The sequence below is a fragment of the Triticum aestivum genome, chromosome 1B (genome assembly GCF_018294505.1).
Source record: "Triticum aestivum cultivar Chinese Spring chromosome 1B, IWGSC CS RefSeq v2.1, whole genome shotgun sequence".
Taxonomy (NCBI): domain Eukaryota; kingdom Viridiplantae; phylum Streptophyta; class Magnoliopsida; order Poales; family Poaceae; genus Triticum; species Triticum aestivum.
In genome coordinates, this window is record NC_057795.1 from 458709389 (window position 1) to 458726456 (window position 17068).

At 43.3% G+C, this 17068-nt stretch overlaps 1 long non-coding RNA gene and 1 pseudogene across 2 annotated transcripts; both read left to right on the plus strand.

Moving 5' to 3' along the window:
• Positions 1 to 4990: 4990 nt before the first annotated feature.
• On the plus strand, positions 4991 to 7091 carry LOC123092630 (uncharacterized). 2 transcript variants are annotated; one of them, XR_006444784.1, is made up of 3 exons: positions 4991 to 6240; positions 6508 to 6611; positions 6967 to 7091. It is a non-coding gene; the product is annotated as an uncharacterized lncRNA (long non-coding RNA). The 2 variants fall into 2 exon arrangements; XR_006444783.1 differs by lacking the exon at positions 6967 to 7091 and having other exon boundaries at positions 4991 to 5255; positions 6133 to 6240; positions 6508 to 6945.
• Positions 7092 to 11444: 4353 nt separating this feature from the next.
• LOC123078917 (probable N-acetyltransferase HLS1) lies at positions 11445 to 12504 on the plus strand (annotated as a pseudogene).
• Positions 12505 to 17068: the final 4564 nt, after the last annotated feature.

Genomic DNA, 17068 nt, shown 5'->3' on the forward strand with positions numbered 1-17068 from the left:
ATAAATAGTTACATGCATATTGATTTAATATGTAAAATTTGGTATAAAAAACAAAAATATAGGTTATAAGATCAGAAAAATCACATTTTATGTATATTTTACACTATATTTTTACATTCGTAATTTTACCTAACATAAAGTACTTTTTACGGCGAGTACATATTTTTTTACGTTATCTTTTTATGTATGAAATAAGATAAAATTTACGAAATGCAAAAATATAGTGCATTGATGTCAAAATAGAGAGGGGGTGAAAAATAACTATTCCTCACTCAGAGTGACAAATAGCGCGACCCATATATACTTTCAACAATATATATCGTATATCATGAAAAATATATAAGCATGAACATCATTATTTTTAATTTTATAGTTAGCAAATAAAGTCTCAATACACCATGTGATATAACGTACTCAACTATAAAATAACTATTGAATAGATACAACATGGTGAAGTGCGCCGAGGAGGGGGAGGGCAAATGCCCCCTTTTAATAATTTTTAAGTGTGTTGATATATTAGGACCTTACTTAAGATGGCCCCTAGGCCGCCACACCTTTTGCCATGGCCTACGACCGGCCCTACACCCCCTTCAGAGTTGCAGTTGCGGTTGTTTGTTGCGGTTTTTTTTCTTTGGTATATTGATGTGCATACTCGCTAAGTAACTTGTGGTCCATGGATATCTTTGAAGGTTGCTGACTGTGTGGAGAAGATGGTCGGCGTCATCAAGGCCTGCATCAAGATGGTTAGCCGAGGTTGCAGCACCAAATCACCGTCTTCTTCCGGCTTGGTGAAGCAGCAACCACTGTACGCGAAGATGGATCCCGGCCCTTGCCGGCAGAAGGGCTCCGTGTTTTTCTAAGTTTTGGTAGGCCTTGTACAATGCAAGGTGCTTACGGAAGGTGCTTAGAGAAATAAACCAGACTTTTCTTAATCATCGGTACTTATTTGTACATGATAGACGCTTAATTAGGCGTCTCTCCTGTAGTAACAGGTGCCGGTGCTTCAGAAAAATCCAGTTTATTTTTCTAAGTACCTGGCTAAGCATCTAGCATTGTACAAGGCCTTATACAATGCTCAACAATGCGAGGCGGCGACGGCTTCTGGAAGATGGAATAGTCCTTCCCGCTTGGCCCCTATTCCGGTAATTTTTCAAGCATTGCGTGTGAAGGTTTGTCTCCGATAAATTTGTGGGATCCAATCGACGTTTGTTTTCGGTGGATCTAGCTGGATCCGGTCTTTGTTCGTCTACGTCTGTGTGTTTGTAGGTTGGATCCTTTCGGTCTACGTTTTTTTATCGGCGACGATTATTGTTCTGGTGCACTCGTCCTATGAGACCTTAGCACGACGACTTCCCGACTGTTTAGTACAACAATGTTTGCCCGGCTCCGACGAGGGAGAGGCGATGACGGCGACGCGCCTTCGGTTCTCTCTAACCCTTGTAGTTGTCGCTAGATGGTCTATGAACCTGAATGTAAATTTTACTTCTAGTGTTCGTTGTACTCCCTCCGTCCGAAAATACTTGTCATCAAAATGGACAAAAATGGATGTATCTAGAACTAAAATACATCTAAATACATCATCTTTTATTCATTTTGATGACAAATATTTCTAGACGGAGGGAGTATTACCTTGATAGTTGATGAATAGATTAAAAATGTACTTTTGTTTCCCTCTTTTGTCTTGTCCATGGCGCGTGGGTGCGCATACGCGAGCACGTAGGGGATGCGTCTTGCATCATCAAGTCACGCTCACGCAGCCGGCCGGAAGTGGAACAGTGGGAACACCGGTGTGTCCACTTAGTATTCGTTTGGCAGGCCAGTGCGCTCGGTTTTCTGACAGTACATTGAACTCGCTATCTCTTTTTTCTCCTACCGGATGTTTCTTGAACATATTAAATTTCATTGAGCCCGTACTTATCATTCACTGCGAATCAGCCGCACGCTGCCCGTGGTGGTGGCCGGTTATTCACTCACAGCTCCCCAAGACCCGAACGCTGGCAGGGGTGGGGAACATGCACTGGCGGAGCTTGACAAGAATCTATGGGGAGGCCAAAGACAAGAAAACAAACAACTTCTACAAACAAGAACTTATAGCATTCAGGAAAAGTTATACTTATATTACCCATATTGATCGCAAAATACATGTATGATTAGCAATATATCTGCTTCATAAGAGAACTAAGCAAACAAAAATATACAAGTTGCCGCTCAGCCTTCAAACTTGAAAGGCATTGAATTCCGTTAAAATACCCCAAATTAGGTCAAATGAATAAGCATACTAATTGCTAAGTTAAAACAAGATATTCCTAAATTTACTGTTGCCCCCAATTTACTTGTTCAAGCAACATTGCAAAAAGGGATCCAGTAGTTTAGGGTTAATTGAGCTGGGTATATGGCACTTGCAAAATCAAGTAGACAAATTCGTATGGGGGGCGACATGCGACGACGAGTGGCGTGCCGGCCGGTCGACAACGACGACCATCGGCCAGTGGCGAAGAGCCAAAGATGACCGTCTCAGACATGCCCTTGTTCCTCCGTCTTGACCTCCTTGGTGCATGCAAATCAGATGCGATCTTCTCCTCGACGTGGGCGCCGTGGAAGTGCGGCGGCTTGGTTCATGGATGGAGCAGACCAGTAGGCGATGGAGGCGAGCAGCCGTGCCTGAGCGGCGGGCATGGTTGGGAAAAGAGAGGCGGAATAGCCGATCCTTGAGCAGGTTCGTGCGTAGAAATTAAGGACAGTAAAATTGCACCACATCCCAACCCTCTCACGCTATCAGTCCTCGTGACCGTTCGTTTTTGCGATCGGTATGTGTTGGCCGTCCAATCTATGTCTAATTACAGTCTCCTTCCCGTTTGGGCTGTGAAGCTTTTCTTCCGAACGGATGGGCTATGTAGCCAAATCTGAGTAATCTGGTTGCTCGGGACTTTTTTTGTGGGAGCTGCTGTTCGGCGCCTTAAACGCCCGAACAGGTGAAGTAGTATGGCCGCGCTATTTAATTATCACTTTGTTTTTTATTTATTAAAAAATCGTGAATTTAATAATGTTCATCGATTTTGAGACAAAAGTTCATAAACTTCAAAAAAGTTTATCGGCTTGGAGAAATAGTTCATCAGTTTTGAATATAAAGTTCATAAACTTAAATATGTTCACCGATTTTGGAAAGAATTATGAAAAAGTTCATCGTTTCCGAAAAGAAGTTCATCGGTTTTGAAAAAGTTCAATGATTTTGGAAAAAAGTTCATCAAGTTTGAAAAATAGTTCATCGATTTTGAAGAAAGTTCACAAATTTGATAAGAAAAATTCATCAATCTTGAAAAAGTTCATCAGATTTGAAAAAAGTTCATTGAATTTGAAAAAAGTTCTTCGATTTGAAAAAACTTCATCGAATTTGAAAATCAATTCATCAATTTTTAGAAAAAAGTTCACCGCGTTTGAAAAAATAGTTCATCAATTTTTAAAAATGCTCACAAATTTTAAGGAACAATTCATCAATCTTGAAAAATGTTCATCGGATTTGGAAAATTTCATCCAATTTGGAAAAAAGTTTATTAAATTTGAAAAAAGCTCATAGAATTAGAAAAAATCTCATTGAATTTTAAAAATCTGGATGGATTTGAAAAAAAACATCAACAACGAAGAAGGAAAAATAAAAAAGAAAACAGAAAAAGCGAAAAACAAAAAACAGAAGAAAGAAAAGCAAAAAGGATAAGTAAAACAAGTGATGGAGCTTAGCACATACAGGTCCTGTGGCGGGGTGGTTAGCACTATTTGGCGCCTTAAGCGCCCGATATAGGGTTAATGGTACAGGGCGCACAGTCCTTTCTTTCGGACTTAAAGACGCAAATAAGAAGGCGTGTACGTAACGCGTATCGAACTTGCGATCTCCTGGACAAATATTTGCTGCACTAACCAACTGGCCATCTGTACGTGCTGTGTTTACTTGTAGGTTTTCACCCTTTACTTCTTTCTCTCCTCCCTTTACTTCTTTTTCTCCTCCTTCTTTTTTTCTATTTTTATTTCATTTCCATTTTACCCTTTTCTATCCTGTTTCTATAATACAAGAACGTACGTTTCAAATTCATGAACTTTATTCTAATTCGATGCTTTTTTTTAATTCAATCCGATGAACTTTTTCAAATTCAATGACCTTTTTTTAATATTGATGAACATTTTTTTCAAATTCGATGAACTTTTTTCAAATTCAATGAACTTTTTCGAATTTGATGAACATTTTTCAAAAACCATGAACTTTTTTACAATTCGATGAACTTTTTTCAAATTCTATGAACTTTTTCCAAGTTCGATGAACTAAGTTTTTCCAAATCCGATGAACTTTTTTTCAAATTCGATGAACTTTTTTCAAAGTTGATGAACTTTTTTTCAAACCGATGAACTTGTTATCGAATTGGATGAACTTTTTTAAAATTCAATGAACTTTTTCAAATTTGATGAACCTTTTTTTCAAATTTCGGGAAATTTTATGAATTTATTGTACAGTTTTTAATTCATGTTTTTTCGTTGTTTTTGCGGATTTTTTCTTTTTTTAATCAACAAGGCTTTATTGACCAGCGCTTGCAAGAAAACAAAAGGCTACGAAAGGAGCAAGTAGCGATCGAGCGAGCCAGCAGCGATCAAGCGAGCAGGTCGAGCGAGCAGCGATCAAGCGAATGGGCCGCGGCCCACTATGGGCGCGCGTGAGCGCCAGGACAGCGATCGGGCGCTGAAGGCGCTAACGAGGAGGTCTCCTGTGCGCCCTTGGTTCGATTCCTATGGTTGTATTTTTGCGCTTTGAATACGCTAGCGAAAGAGCTAAACGGGCCGAGCCCAGCTAAAGCGCCTGCAGGCGCCGGTTTGCAGAAAACCGAAGAAACCGTCGCCGAATAGGTTTTGCCTTTTTTTTTCGGCACGAGGGCGTCGGAGTAATCGGCCCGTCGTAAAGGTAGGTCTGTGCGGGCGATGCGAAGATGCGAAGGGGCAGTGACGGCCGCCTGATTGTTTTTACCTTCCCATCGATCGAGCTCCGCCGCCACGTACCTTTCTCTTTACTGCGAGCCTACTTCTTTCTGCTCGTGCACGTCCCTACCGGATCTGCTGCCTACTGCGAAGCCTCCCTGAGCGCGCGACGGAGGTGACCGAGAAGAGGAGGAAGCGTCGAGGAAAGAGATGGTCTCCCTCCCGGCAGGGACCCTGGTCGGGAGCGTTTCACCGGCACGGTCTTCGTCGGTTGGGTCATGTTCCCGGAGCTATCCAAGGTATTCCACCACTGCTTTGCCTTGTTTCCAAAAAAATATTCCACCACTGCTCCTCCCTCACGCCTTGTTCCCCTCATGCTCTCTTGGATGATTTGAATTTGAGGTCTGATTAATTTGTGAGTAGTCGATTGGAAGGTCTGATTAACACTTGAGAAGCCCTAAAACATCAGATTACTGCGTTAGCTCATGCCCACTGGCCACTAAGTATATCTCTGCTCCTCTATTGTGTCTGTTCGCATGGTTTACTCAACACACGATCGACGGCGGCAAAGCACTGCAAAAACTATTTGATGGCAACGCGACAGCCTGCAATAGTTGTGTCTGGTACCTGCTCTTCATGGCCATCATTCCCTCAACAACTCGGCACATAGCTAATTTTACACACAAGATTAGGAATTTCCTTGCTTATTTTAATTCCGTTCGAGATCATGGCATTGATGTTGAATTATATTGGACTATCTCTCAGATTCCCCGTAAGTGTTTACACGGGCGGCCATACACTAGGGTTATATCACTTGAATGCTGGGAAATATATTAAGAACAGGCTTGCATATGGAGATGTGAGTTGCACTCAATCTAGCCACGAAGGATTTAATTCACCTGGGAAGTGTCAATTAGGAGAAACTGTTTAGGAAACATGTCATTTTCCATCTCAGCAGGGTGCTTGCTTTCTTTAATGAAGAGGTAAAGTCTTCTTATTGTACTTTTCTGTTCATATTTTTGACCTGTTCAGAGTTGTATTGACAGACATGCTAATCTCCAGGGAGTGGACATGTAGGAACAAAGAAGTGAACTTGCCTTCTGAAAGTTAATTAACTGCCGTGTTGCCACCTCCATTCAGTTCTCATGTTTGCCTGCATTTTCATTGTGGGTACAGAACCAAGATTGTATTTCTCGATGTGATGCCAAGCGATCTCAACAAAATGTGATAAAACCTGACAAGCTAGCCTCAAGCACACGATTATTATTTTTCCCGTGTATCCAGGTAATGTTACAAGTTTGCAACAAAGGATTGTGTGATGTGTTCTTACGTTGAATCCGAACTTCTCGTGTTTTATGAATGACACTTTTCCATGTAATTCCAAGATTACATTCAGATGCATTAGTTGCTGCTAAGTTCTAAATATCGTCAGTTCTCCACATGAATAACTTATATACTAGAAGTGCACTTACATAGGCAACATCAAGTTTGCATTTTAGTTTGTAACAATTGCCGTTAGCTGGTTCCAATGGAAGTACACTAATGTGTCAGGTCCACCCTCCGTGAAGCACACATTTCTACATCGTCATCTTGCATGCGTGTGCAGTCAGAGATACGACGGCCTGATTGACTTCTAAGTTTCAGGCATTTTGGAAGTAAGACTTTCCTAATTGATTTAATCTACGTGTGTGTGCAATGTACAAATATCATGTCAAGCTTCTACAACTTATTGATAATGTCAGAAGTCTCATCATGAAAGATAGAAATTGTGTCATATATAGTTGACACGACACTTGAACCGTTAGATTAGTCTTTTAGAATTAGCCCGTGATGGTATTATTTTGAGTTACCTATTAAAGGACACCAGTTATCTATTAAAGGATATTATTTTGACTGGTCGGACCCTTCCTCGGACCCTGTACAAGCGGGAGCTACGTGGACCGGGCTGCCTTTTATTATTATTAAAGGACATTCATTAGTCAGGGTATTCTTAATGTGTATTGAAAACAGGAAGGCTTCTTGATGCTCTAACAGGAAGTTATGCTTTTTAAAGAGCGAAAAGATCATCAGGAAGGCTGCTGTATTTTAATCCAGAAAACAACATGCCATGCAAGGTGAAATCATCACCCCCAATGTGTTACCCATACTCCCTCCGTCCCAAAATATAAGAACGTCTTTGACACTAGTGTCAAAGACGTTCTTATATTTTGGGACAGAGGGAGTATTTCCTTATTGATGCTCAACATTTGTAGGCTTGGCAACACGAATGCCAGTTGGCCAAAAGGATGTTATTATGTGGTTTCCGGTGCGTATATATTCCCTCTTAACATCAGTGAGCCACACAATCTTTCATATTTGTAGTATTCACTGATGTTCCAAAATCCACACTTCCAATGATCATGCATTATTTGTTATTTGTGCAGGAGAAAGTCAATGTGAAGGCAATCGAGGATTTCGCTTGTTCCATTAATTATGATGATCACCATTAATGTGCGTTGTTGACAATGACAAGGCAATCGAAGGATGCGAGCACAATGGCAAGGGATGAATGCCAAACCCGTGGAACCACCCTACGGACCAAATACATGCCCGGGAGAGGAGAAGGAAGGCAATACAAGCTAAGAGCCACAGGCCGAGAGGGTACAATTATGTTCATGGATGCTTCTATTATTTATTCCCAGTTTGTCACAATTTGTCTGTGGCATGATGTGTGATTTACCAGTACATAATTGCTAAATGAGTTAAACATGACATGAGCCATAATCCATATCGAGCAATAATTCAAGGTGAGCATCAAAATCGTTCTTAATGCTTATTAAATTACTTTTTTGTTCATATTGATTTGTTGCTCTTGGTGTTTGCATTTTATCTAGATTTCTTGTGATTTATTGATTGGATTATAAAGAGGGTGGTGTCCATGATGCTTGCACTGATACACACAACCCAAAACAGTCATTACTGTGGAAAAATAAAACTCCTTCAGCACCAATGTAGATTATGGAGCTTTTTAGTGGTATATGCAAGTAAGATTTAGGGTTTACAACCCCTGCTAATCCACGGAAAGAAGATGGAATGGGAACCAACATAGTAACTGGCATACGATAAAATCCAACTGCAATGAAATCAGGACATGCAATTTATTCCTCCCCTCCCCCCCCCCCCCCCCCCCCCCCCAAACATATATTTCCATAACGTTCCAACAAAAAATGTCTAATTCTTAGATCAAATTCAAACGTCACCAGAAGTTTACATCCCAACCTGTTGTCAAGTAAACTTTTCTCAATATATTGGCGTAAATCCGTAACGATATAGGGTAGTAACGAAGGGCGCGGCAACGCACGCCATCAAGGATCTAGTGTATTGTAGAGGTCTGCGCTTTGTTTTAACACAGCAATGTGCCTGTTCCATTGGTCAGACCATCTTCCCTACGAAGGGAGCCTCGCGGGTTCGAATCACGCTTCCTGTGTCGGGATAATTTGTAATTCTTGTAAAGCATACGGGATGTATTTGAAGTTTGCCGTATAAATTCAAATAATTCAAAAAGTTCGGGCGAGATTTGACTTTTTCGCTTGGTAACGGAAGGGCTGGTTTTCGACTGGTTTCCAAAAATCTTGCGCAAGAAAAAAAAACCTGGTTGTGTTACAAGCGGCAGGGGATCGCGATTGCGCTGGTGCGGGCAGCGGAGGAGTGGAGCCGTAGGCGGGGCACGGTGCATGCGACCATGGTGACCACAGTGTCCAACAAGGCGTCGCTGGGGCTCTTCGTCGGCCGGTTCGGGTATGCGCCATTCCGGTGGCTGGACGCGTGGTTGTGGTTGGCGCTCTCAATGGCCAGAAATGTACCGAGTGTAAGCTCGTGGACGAGGAGCGCCGGCAGGTCGTCCGGGAGCGAATATGTCTATGCCTAACTGGTTAGTCGCGCAACTCCAATCGTCGCCGTCGCTGCGTCATTTGGATCTGCGCGAGCGTGCTCCACCTGGTCCCACCCAACAACCCCTATTCTAATTTTCTCAGCGCTATACGCGGCACGGCGGTAGAAATACAGGTCACATCGTACCTATCTCGCTCGGCCATTCCCCACCGCTCAGTCCCCCCCTCTCTCGTTCCCCATCCCCATCTTCTGTCGAATCTGGCGCACCGCCGGCTCCCTTCTCCCCCACCATGGCCACACAACGTCGGGTCGCTCCTCCTCCATGGCCGCGAGACCACCTCCCGTGAGATGTGCTTCTTCACCGGCAGGCAATTCTTCTCCGCCCATGCCCTGCTGCCTCTGTCGTTAGACCCGCCATCGAGGAAAGATGGAGCAGCGTGGCTGCCTCATCGCCATGGTGGGGATGGTGAAAGGATGCTGGGCGTCCACGAACAACGAGCATCACCACCACCACCACTGGAACAGCTCGGTGGTGGCCAGATCTAGAGTCCAGTGAGGAGTCAAGAGCTCCTCCTCATCTTCCCCGTTTGTCTTCTTCAAAGAGTATAGGTAGCAGAGATTCCTCTCCTTGTTTTTTCTTAAGCAAGATTTTTATTCTTTTCTCAATCTTTCAAGATACATCTGGTTTCGTGTGTGATAGTAGCTTCTATCCGATGTATTTTTCTTCGAGCACACTTAGGAATATGGATTGATCTTATTTTGTTTCCTCCATTGCAGTTTTCAGCAATTGACTGCACTCGTTTTGCCCCTCTCCAGTCTCCATACTCAGGAATTTTTTTATTGATCTGAATGTGTATCTTATAATTCTTACCTGAATTTAATGGAAGAAACGAGGATCTACTGCTATCTCTGAACTGTTTGGTTACTGTAATTATTATTGCCTTGGTTTTGTACACGAAACATACTAACCTAGTTTGGGAATTTTTCTAACAATACATGAATATTTTCAGAAGAACTTTATCAAAAAAATCCAAAGGACTTAATAATAAATGAATCAAATAGAATATTTGTACTGAACTTTACAAAAGAAACTCAAAGGACTTTCTACGATATGAAGAACTTATCTCGTTAATTTTATAAAGTCCTTTGGATTGTCTCAATCAAGTTCTTGGATGGTTAACATAAAGTTCAGTTGAAAAACTAATGAACTTTTCAATAAAAATCAGAAGAACTTTTGAGAAAACCACCAGATTCTGTAATAGTTACTTTGTATTTTGTAAAGTTCTGTGGGATTTCCAATAGAGTTCTCTACACTCATCTAAAAAATGCTTTGGTACTCCCTCCGTCCGACTTCGTCCGAAAATACTTGTCATCAAAATGGATGAAAATGGATGTATCTAGAACTAAAATACATCTAGATACATCCATTTCAATGACAAGTATTTCCGGACGGAGGAAGTATTATCCAGTAGTTAATTTCATTAGTTTTTTCTGACAATAATTTCGGTATTTTTTCTATAATCATTTGTCACATTTAGTTGAACACATGATTATCGTTCATTACGCATTTAATTTAACGGTCAATTAGCCTTAAAAGCCCTTCTGTCTCTCGCGCAGATGTAGTTTAAAATTAGAATTGTGCAGTACTAGACCCAACCCACACCACTCCGATTCCTTGTGCCTGTCTGTGTGGGCCAGTCTGTGTGGGCCAGTCTGGTATCTGCAATACGGGAGAGAGAATGTCACAAGAAAACTGATGTACGCTAGAATACAACGAATCTTTGTGGGACCTGACTGCATGCTGATTTGACGTGCATGCTAAATGTGTGGAAGAGATATGAGTTGCGCGCAAAATGTGTTAGGAAAAATCCAGGTCCGTCCGGGAGGAACTCGCTGTCCCGCGGAGGGAGGAGGCTCGCGTAGGCCTCGGCCGCCTGCGTCCACGGCAGCTCGAACACGCGGTGGCGGCTCCTGACGGACAGCAACCGCGCGTGTTGTGGGGGTGGGGGAGGGGGGCTCCGCCGTTGGGAACATGTGTCGATCGCTTATCGGCTTTGCCAGCGGTTCCCTCGTCGATGTTAAGTTAACCCAGTTGCACCCGCCATATTTCCCTTCCTGCTAGCTCATAAGCGTTCTGTACGCAGCCTGTGGGCTCGCGTGGAGCTGATGGACGTACCCCATCATGCTCTTGACTCGATATAAAAGAACTTCAATTCTTGTTTGCTTAGAAATGAACTAAAACCATTATCCGCATTGGCCAAGCTGGAAGCTAGAAGCAACCAAACCATAACTTACCATATGGATATGGTTTGGATTTATAACATTTTTTTCGGTTGTGTTTTTTCTCAATTCCGATTTGTTTTCCGGTAGGGACCGGGAAAACCGGGAAAACCGGTTTCCAGAAAATCTCGAAATTTTCGAACTTTTTTCGTCTGAAATTTTCAAAAGAATTTTGAATTCAAAATTTTTGTGCCACAATATAAAGGTCTGCGCTTTGTTTTAACACAGCAATGTGCCTGTTCCATTGGCCAGACCATCTTCCCTCCGAAGGGAGCCTTGCGGGTTCGAATCACGCTTCCTGTGTCGGGCTAATTTCTAATTCTTGTTAAGCATACGGGATGTATTTGAAGTTTGCCGTATAAATTCAAATAATTCAAGAAGTTCGGGCGAGATTTGATTTTTTCGCTTGGTAACGGAAGGGCTGGTTTTCGACTGGTTTCCGAAAATCTCGGCCAAGAAAAACCCCCTGGTTGTGTTACAAGTGGCAGGGGATCGCGACTGCGCTGGTGCGGGCAGCGGGTGCACGCGACCATGGCGACCACGGTGTCCAACAAGGCGTCGCTGGGGCTCTTTGTCGGCCGGTTCGGGTATGCGCCGTTCCGGTGGCCGGTGCTCCTAGGCCGCCCCGTGTACGCGCTGTTGCTGTCCATCAGGAACAGCCACCGCGTGTTCGAGCTGCCGTGGACGCAGGCGGCCGAGGCCTACGCGAGCCTCCTCCCTCCGCGGGACACCGAGTTCCTCCCCGACGACCTGCCGGCGCTCCTCGCCCACGAGCTTACACTCGGCACATTCGTGGCCATTGAGAGCGCCAACCACAACAACGCGTCCGACGCTGGCAGCGGGACGCCGTCCCTGTCGTTCATCACGGTATCCTCCGTTGTTCGCCATGCTGATCGTCTGGGACAAAACCCGCTCGCTCGGCCTACGAGTGGACGGCGTGCCGGCACTGCTGCGGTACTCCCTCGACGCGGTCCGTGCGTTGGACCGTGCCGCACCGTGGTTGCGCCTCCCCTCCGTGCCCGACATTTTCCGCACCTTCGGGGTCTACCTCCTCTATGGCGTCTGCATGTCCGGGCCGGAGGGGCCCGTCCTACTCGCCTCGTTCTGTAGCCATGCCCACAACATGGCCAACGAGAATCCGGCCTGCGGCGTCGTCACCGCCGACATCGCCCGTGACGACCCGACAGCTGCCGCTTCTCCTATGATGAGGACGTTTGGTGCATCAAGAAACTCTCCAACAGCAATGCCACACCCTCCACCTCCTCGGACGACTGGCGCCGCCAGGCAACGTGCGTTTCGTCGACCCCTGCCAGTTCTGACGTGCAACGAACTTGGGTTTTCAACCCGATCGAAATAAGTGCCCCGCGAGTCAGTGGTGGAGCTAGCAGAGAATGGTAGGGGGGCCACAGCCCCCCCCCCCCCCCCCCCCCCCCGCCCCCCCGGCCCGCGCGAAGTGGTGAGTTCTGACGTCAGCGAACTTGGGTTTTCAATCAGATCGAAAATAAGTAAATCTAATGGAACTTGGGTGTAGCAATGAAATATCTACCACTTGCTTTAATGTGTAATCCGCCGAACCCTATTCCCACTAAGTATCTTTTTTGAGATTTTTTTTTACTTTCCATCGCGTCTTTAATCAAGCAATCACGCATGCAATACTTTGGGACGTGGAGGGGTACGTTCGTGAGTGCACCGAGTGATTAAACAGGGGATTCGAGACATCCCTTTGGTTACGTTGTTGCATGTGCCAATGTGTCGTCGTCCTCCACTCCCGCCGCTGGAGCCTGCTTCACCAGCCGCCATGGCACTTTGTGCCGCCGTCGGTGCCGCTGGAACCGCGCTATCGCGACCTGGTGGGGATCATGAAGCACTTCCGGTACAAGCACACCATCGATGGCAGTGTGTGTGCATGTGCCCGCTGCGCCAAGAACTACATCGTCCAGTTCGACTCCAAGGCACGCCTCACGCCCCAGGAGTGACCGCGGGGTGCAAAATTTCCTCTCCATTATTGCTTTCTTTAACCATATAAGAATCTGATGCATACAAAATTAAGTACGACATATCCGTCATATCCTTGAAATCATTATTTTCTTTAAAAAATACAAGTTTTCTTACAAACAATTGCTCACGGATGCTTGGTAGAGTCCAACATTTGCTCTTTTACTCCTGCAGTCGTACCATCAGATGGAAACAGTTCAGAGCCCATATTGTAGAAGCATAAAAAAAAATAGGCAAACATCTCTAGAGGTTATCTTCCTTCGACTCTTTTAAGAATACCTACAACTCACAATAATTCAACAGTAACATTAGCACGTCATAGTATTTGTCTAGAGCAAAAAAAAAAAAAAAAAAAAAAACCAAACATGAAGTTGGATCAATGGCTTAAAACTACATTGCACAAGGAATAGCAGATGCAATTTGAAGAGTACTATTTGCCGAATCTCATGATGTTATTTTGTAGCATCAAATTCGCTTTTCTCTATTCGGAACTTATTGTCTAAAATGGCAACATGAGACCTCACTATCGGTAAGACAATTTGCAGAATATTTGTGAGAACAATATATAGGTTTAGTTGCATTTAATGCACTATTACCTGGTTCTGCACCCTGCTAATGAACTCTACTAATTTTGTATATTTTCAGCTGTATAGGCTGTAGATACTACTGCCCAACTATGTAACCAACGGCAGCTGCATTGTCTACACCGAGAAATACTTCAGACGCGTAGGGACTAGAGAGCGTCTGGTATTTGCTAGTATTTACCAATTTATTATCGGATGCCTCTGCATTTGTCATTTGCAACTCAACTGACAAAGGCTCTGAACCCAAAAAGATATGTCTGAAATGGACACAGTTGCTCTAATCCCGAGCTCATATGAGGTCGGGTGAACAGTAACATCAAAAAAAATTCAGAATTCTTTTGTGTGTAACATTGACAAAATGTTTGTCGACTTGCAATTTTTTTGCCATATGACATTCGTGAAAATCGTGGCATTTTTTTTGACAATGTTTCACACAAAAAAAGTCCGATTTTGTTAAATTGTTTTTTTTTTGTTCTTTTTGTTTTTACTGTTCACTGAGTAGACTTTGCTAAGTATGTTATATAGCCCACAAAAACACAAAGGAAAATATCTCTCCTAGTGCTTTCTTTAGCGAGAGAACTCCTGTGGAACATGCAACCAATCATAAGACCATATGAAGATGTGTCTCTGAAAAAACATCAGACCGTATGAACTTATGTTCGGAAAAGGGGGGTGATACGAAAATGAATAAAATGGATGACCTTTGTAGATATTATCAAGGCCTCGAAATGTGTCAGCCTATTACCGAAGGATGCGATCAAATATAAGAAAACAACATAAGCCATGTAAGATATAAAAATGCGGCCTTTCTCAATCACCTCTATATCACGAGCATACTTAGAGGGCATCGTTTTTCCCACCTGCACCTCTATATCCAAAGCCACCAGGCACTAAAACACAATCTGCACTTTGGAATGAAAAAAAAATACTCAGACAAGTAACCGTAAACTTAGCAATATTTAAGGCATAAAGTCCTCACCCTCATCCTGTAATGATTGGACCAAGGGCATAAGCAATTGTAAAGGTAAAAAAGAAAACAACTTCATCATGTAGGGTGTCATAAAGTAGCCCTTGCCACCAATTCCTCCAGCCTCGGCACCTAATTACTCTTGTTGATAGTGATATATTCATTTTCCATTTCAGCATGCGCATATTTTCACTCTATGAGTATTAAAGTTCCAACCATTAGCTAGTTGCATAATTTATAAGAGTTTGGAGTACATATGACAATTCAAAGAGGTAGGGCTAACTCTGTACTAACAATAACATGACAGCGAAAGCTTAACCCAAGCAATCCCGAAAAAGCAAAATTTATTGTGCATCTCTACTTTTCAGTGATTCTTTTACGTCTCCTTTCAAATTTACTATGATTGAGGTGTGTGTAAATTCAGTCACATAGCACCAAATTTAGTTCTGTTCCAATTCTAAACATCCTACAAAATCAGAATTGATAGCTGCAAGTAGAGCTGCAGAAAAACAGAATGATCGGTGAAGTAGCACTAGTAGAAAACAAGGCTTTGGTTCGGGCCTGGCCAGCCCATTAGTCCCGGTTCTTCACGAACCGGGACCCATGGGGGGCATTAGTCCCGGTTCATGAGCCCAGGGGGCCGGCCGGGGCCTCGTGGGCATTGGTCCTGGTTTGTCTGGATCCATTTGTCCTGGTTCTAGGCACGAATCGGGACCAATGGTCCTCGCTCCTGGCCCACAACCATTGGTCCCGGTTCGTGGCTTGAACCAGGACAGATTACCGGGCTTTAGTCCCGGTTTCTACCATGAACCGGGACAAATGAGTTGCCTATATATACCCCATCGCCACAGCAGAGCACTCCACAGTGCTCTGTTTTTTCTGGCCGGCGAGGGGAGGGAATTTGGGTGCTCTAGCTCACCTCCTATGCACATGAGGTGTTCGATGAAATGTCCGAGCCACACTAGTTAATATTTCTCCTCTCGAAACTCGACCTCCGAGCTCCATTTTCCCCGAGATTTGTCTAGGTTTAGCGGTCCGTCCCGTCCCGTCCCCGTCTTCACCATTGTCGATCGCCCGCGCCGATTTCGTAGCCGGCACCACCGTGGTGAGCCTCCTGTTCTTATCTTCTTTGTGAAAGATTTTTTTTACTTCAGATAGATACTTGTCTAATTTTCTTACTTTTATTATTCCTTGTTATTATATAGTGCGATGGTTTTGGTATCCACCCCCGTCGGCCCTCGTCCTGTCTACGATTCAGATGTGGTATATATTATCTTTTGATAATTATTTGGTTTATTTATTGTTTATGACAATTATGCCGACCAACGTGACATAGATTTTATTTATCTAGGAGATTGTTGAACCGGAAATTCCAACCGACCCTATTGTCGAGTGGTTAAATTTAGTTGAAGAAGAAAACAATTACTTGAAGGAAAAAATAAGAAAAATTGAGGAGGAGAAGATGATATTGAAGTTGCATGTTGCGGATGTCGTCGATGATCACAAGATCAAGATGGATGCAATGCGGTTGAAGATTAAAAAGATTAGAAAATATGCCATTCATATCGAGGCTTGGTATCATTATGCAGTTGGATCAGTTGTTACCTTGGTTGCGATTATGATCACATTTGTTGTTGCATTGAAATGTTTTACATAATTTCAATGTATGGTTTAATTAGATGCTCTGGAGAGCTATATGCTATTCAATGAGAACTATGTATGTACTTTGGTTTTAATGTGATGATGAACTTCTATTAATTTGGTCACTTATCTATTCATGAGAGAGTTGAAAATCGATGATGTGGCTTTGAATGGTGCATTTTGAACACAGAAAAACTATGGAGTTCAAATAAGTTAAAAAAATGAAATCCCTTTATAACAGACGAGTTTCCGTATGAAACCCTGATACTTCGAAAGAGATTGTCCGTTTTGTACACGAAGTGCATCCAGTTTTTGCCGTAACCCTCTCTACTTTCTTGCACATGCTATGTGGGTGAAATGATGATACCATGCCAACTTTCAACCTTTTCAGAGTTCATTTCAAATGATTTTCAATTTTATGGTCTTATAGCTTAAAATAATCAGTAAATGCATGAAAAATAACAAATGAAGTCAGAAAGGGTTGAAAATAACAAATGCTTTTCAATTTCATGGTCTTATCGAGCCCCATAATATGGCAAGAAAAGTCCGAACACTTTCGACACTGCGGCACCCCGAACTTATAGCATTATATGCATCAGCTCCGAATCATGTCTTGGGTCAATAGTTGGGTTAGCCCGGCTCCCTTGTTTTGGTACCTTACGTTCCGTTATATCGGCTAAGGTAGCGCAGGAAGAACTACTGCGATTGTGTCCCGGTTCTTCCAGATGAGCACCTGAATAGAGAAAGCCGAAAACTGACCATCATGATGCGGCGA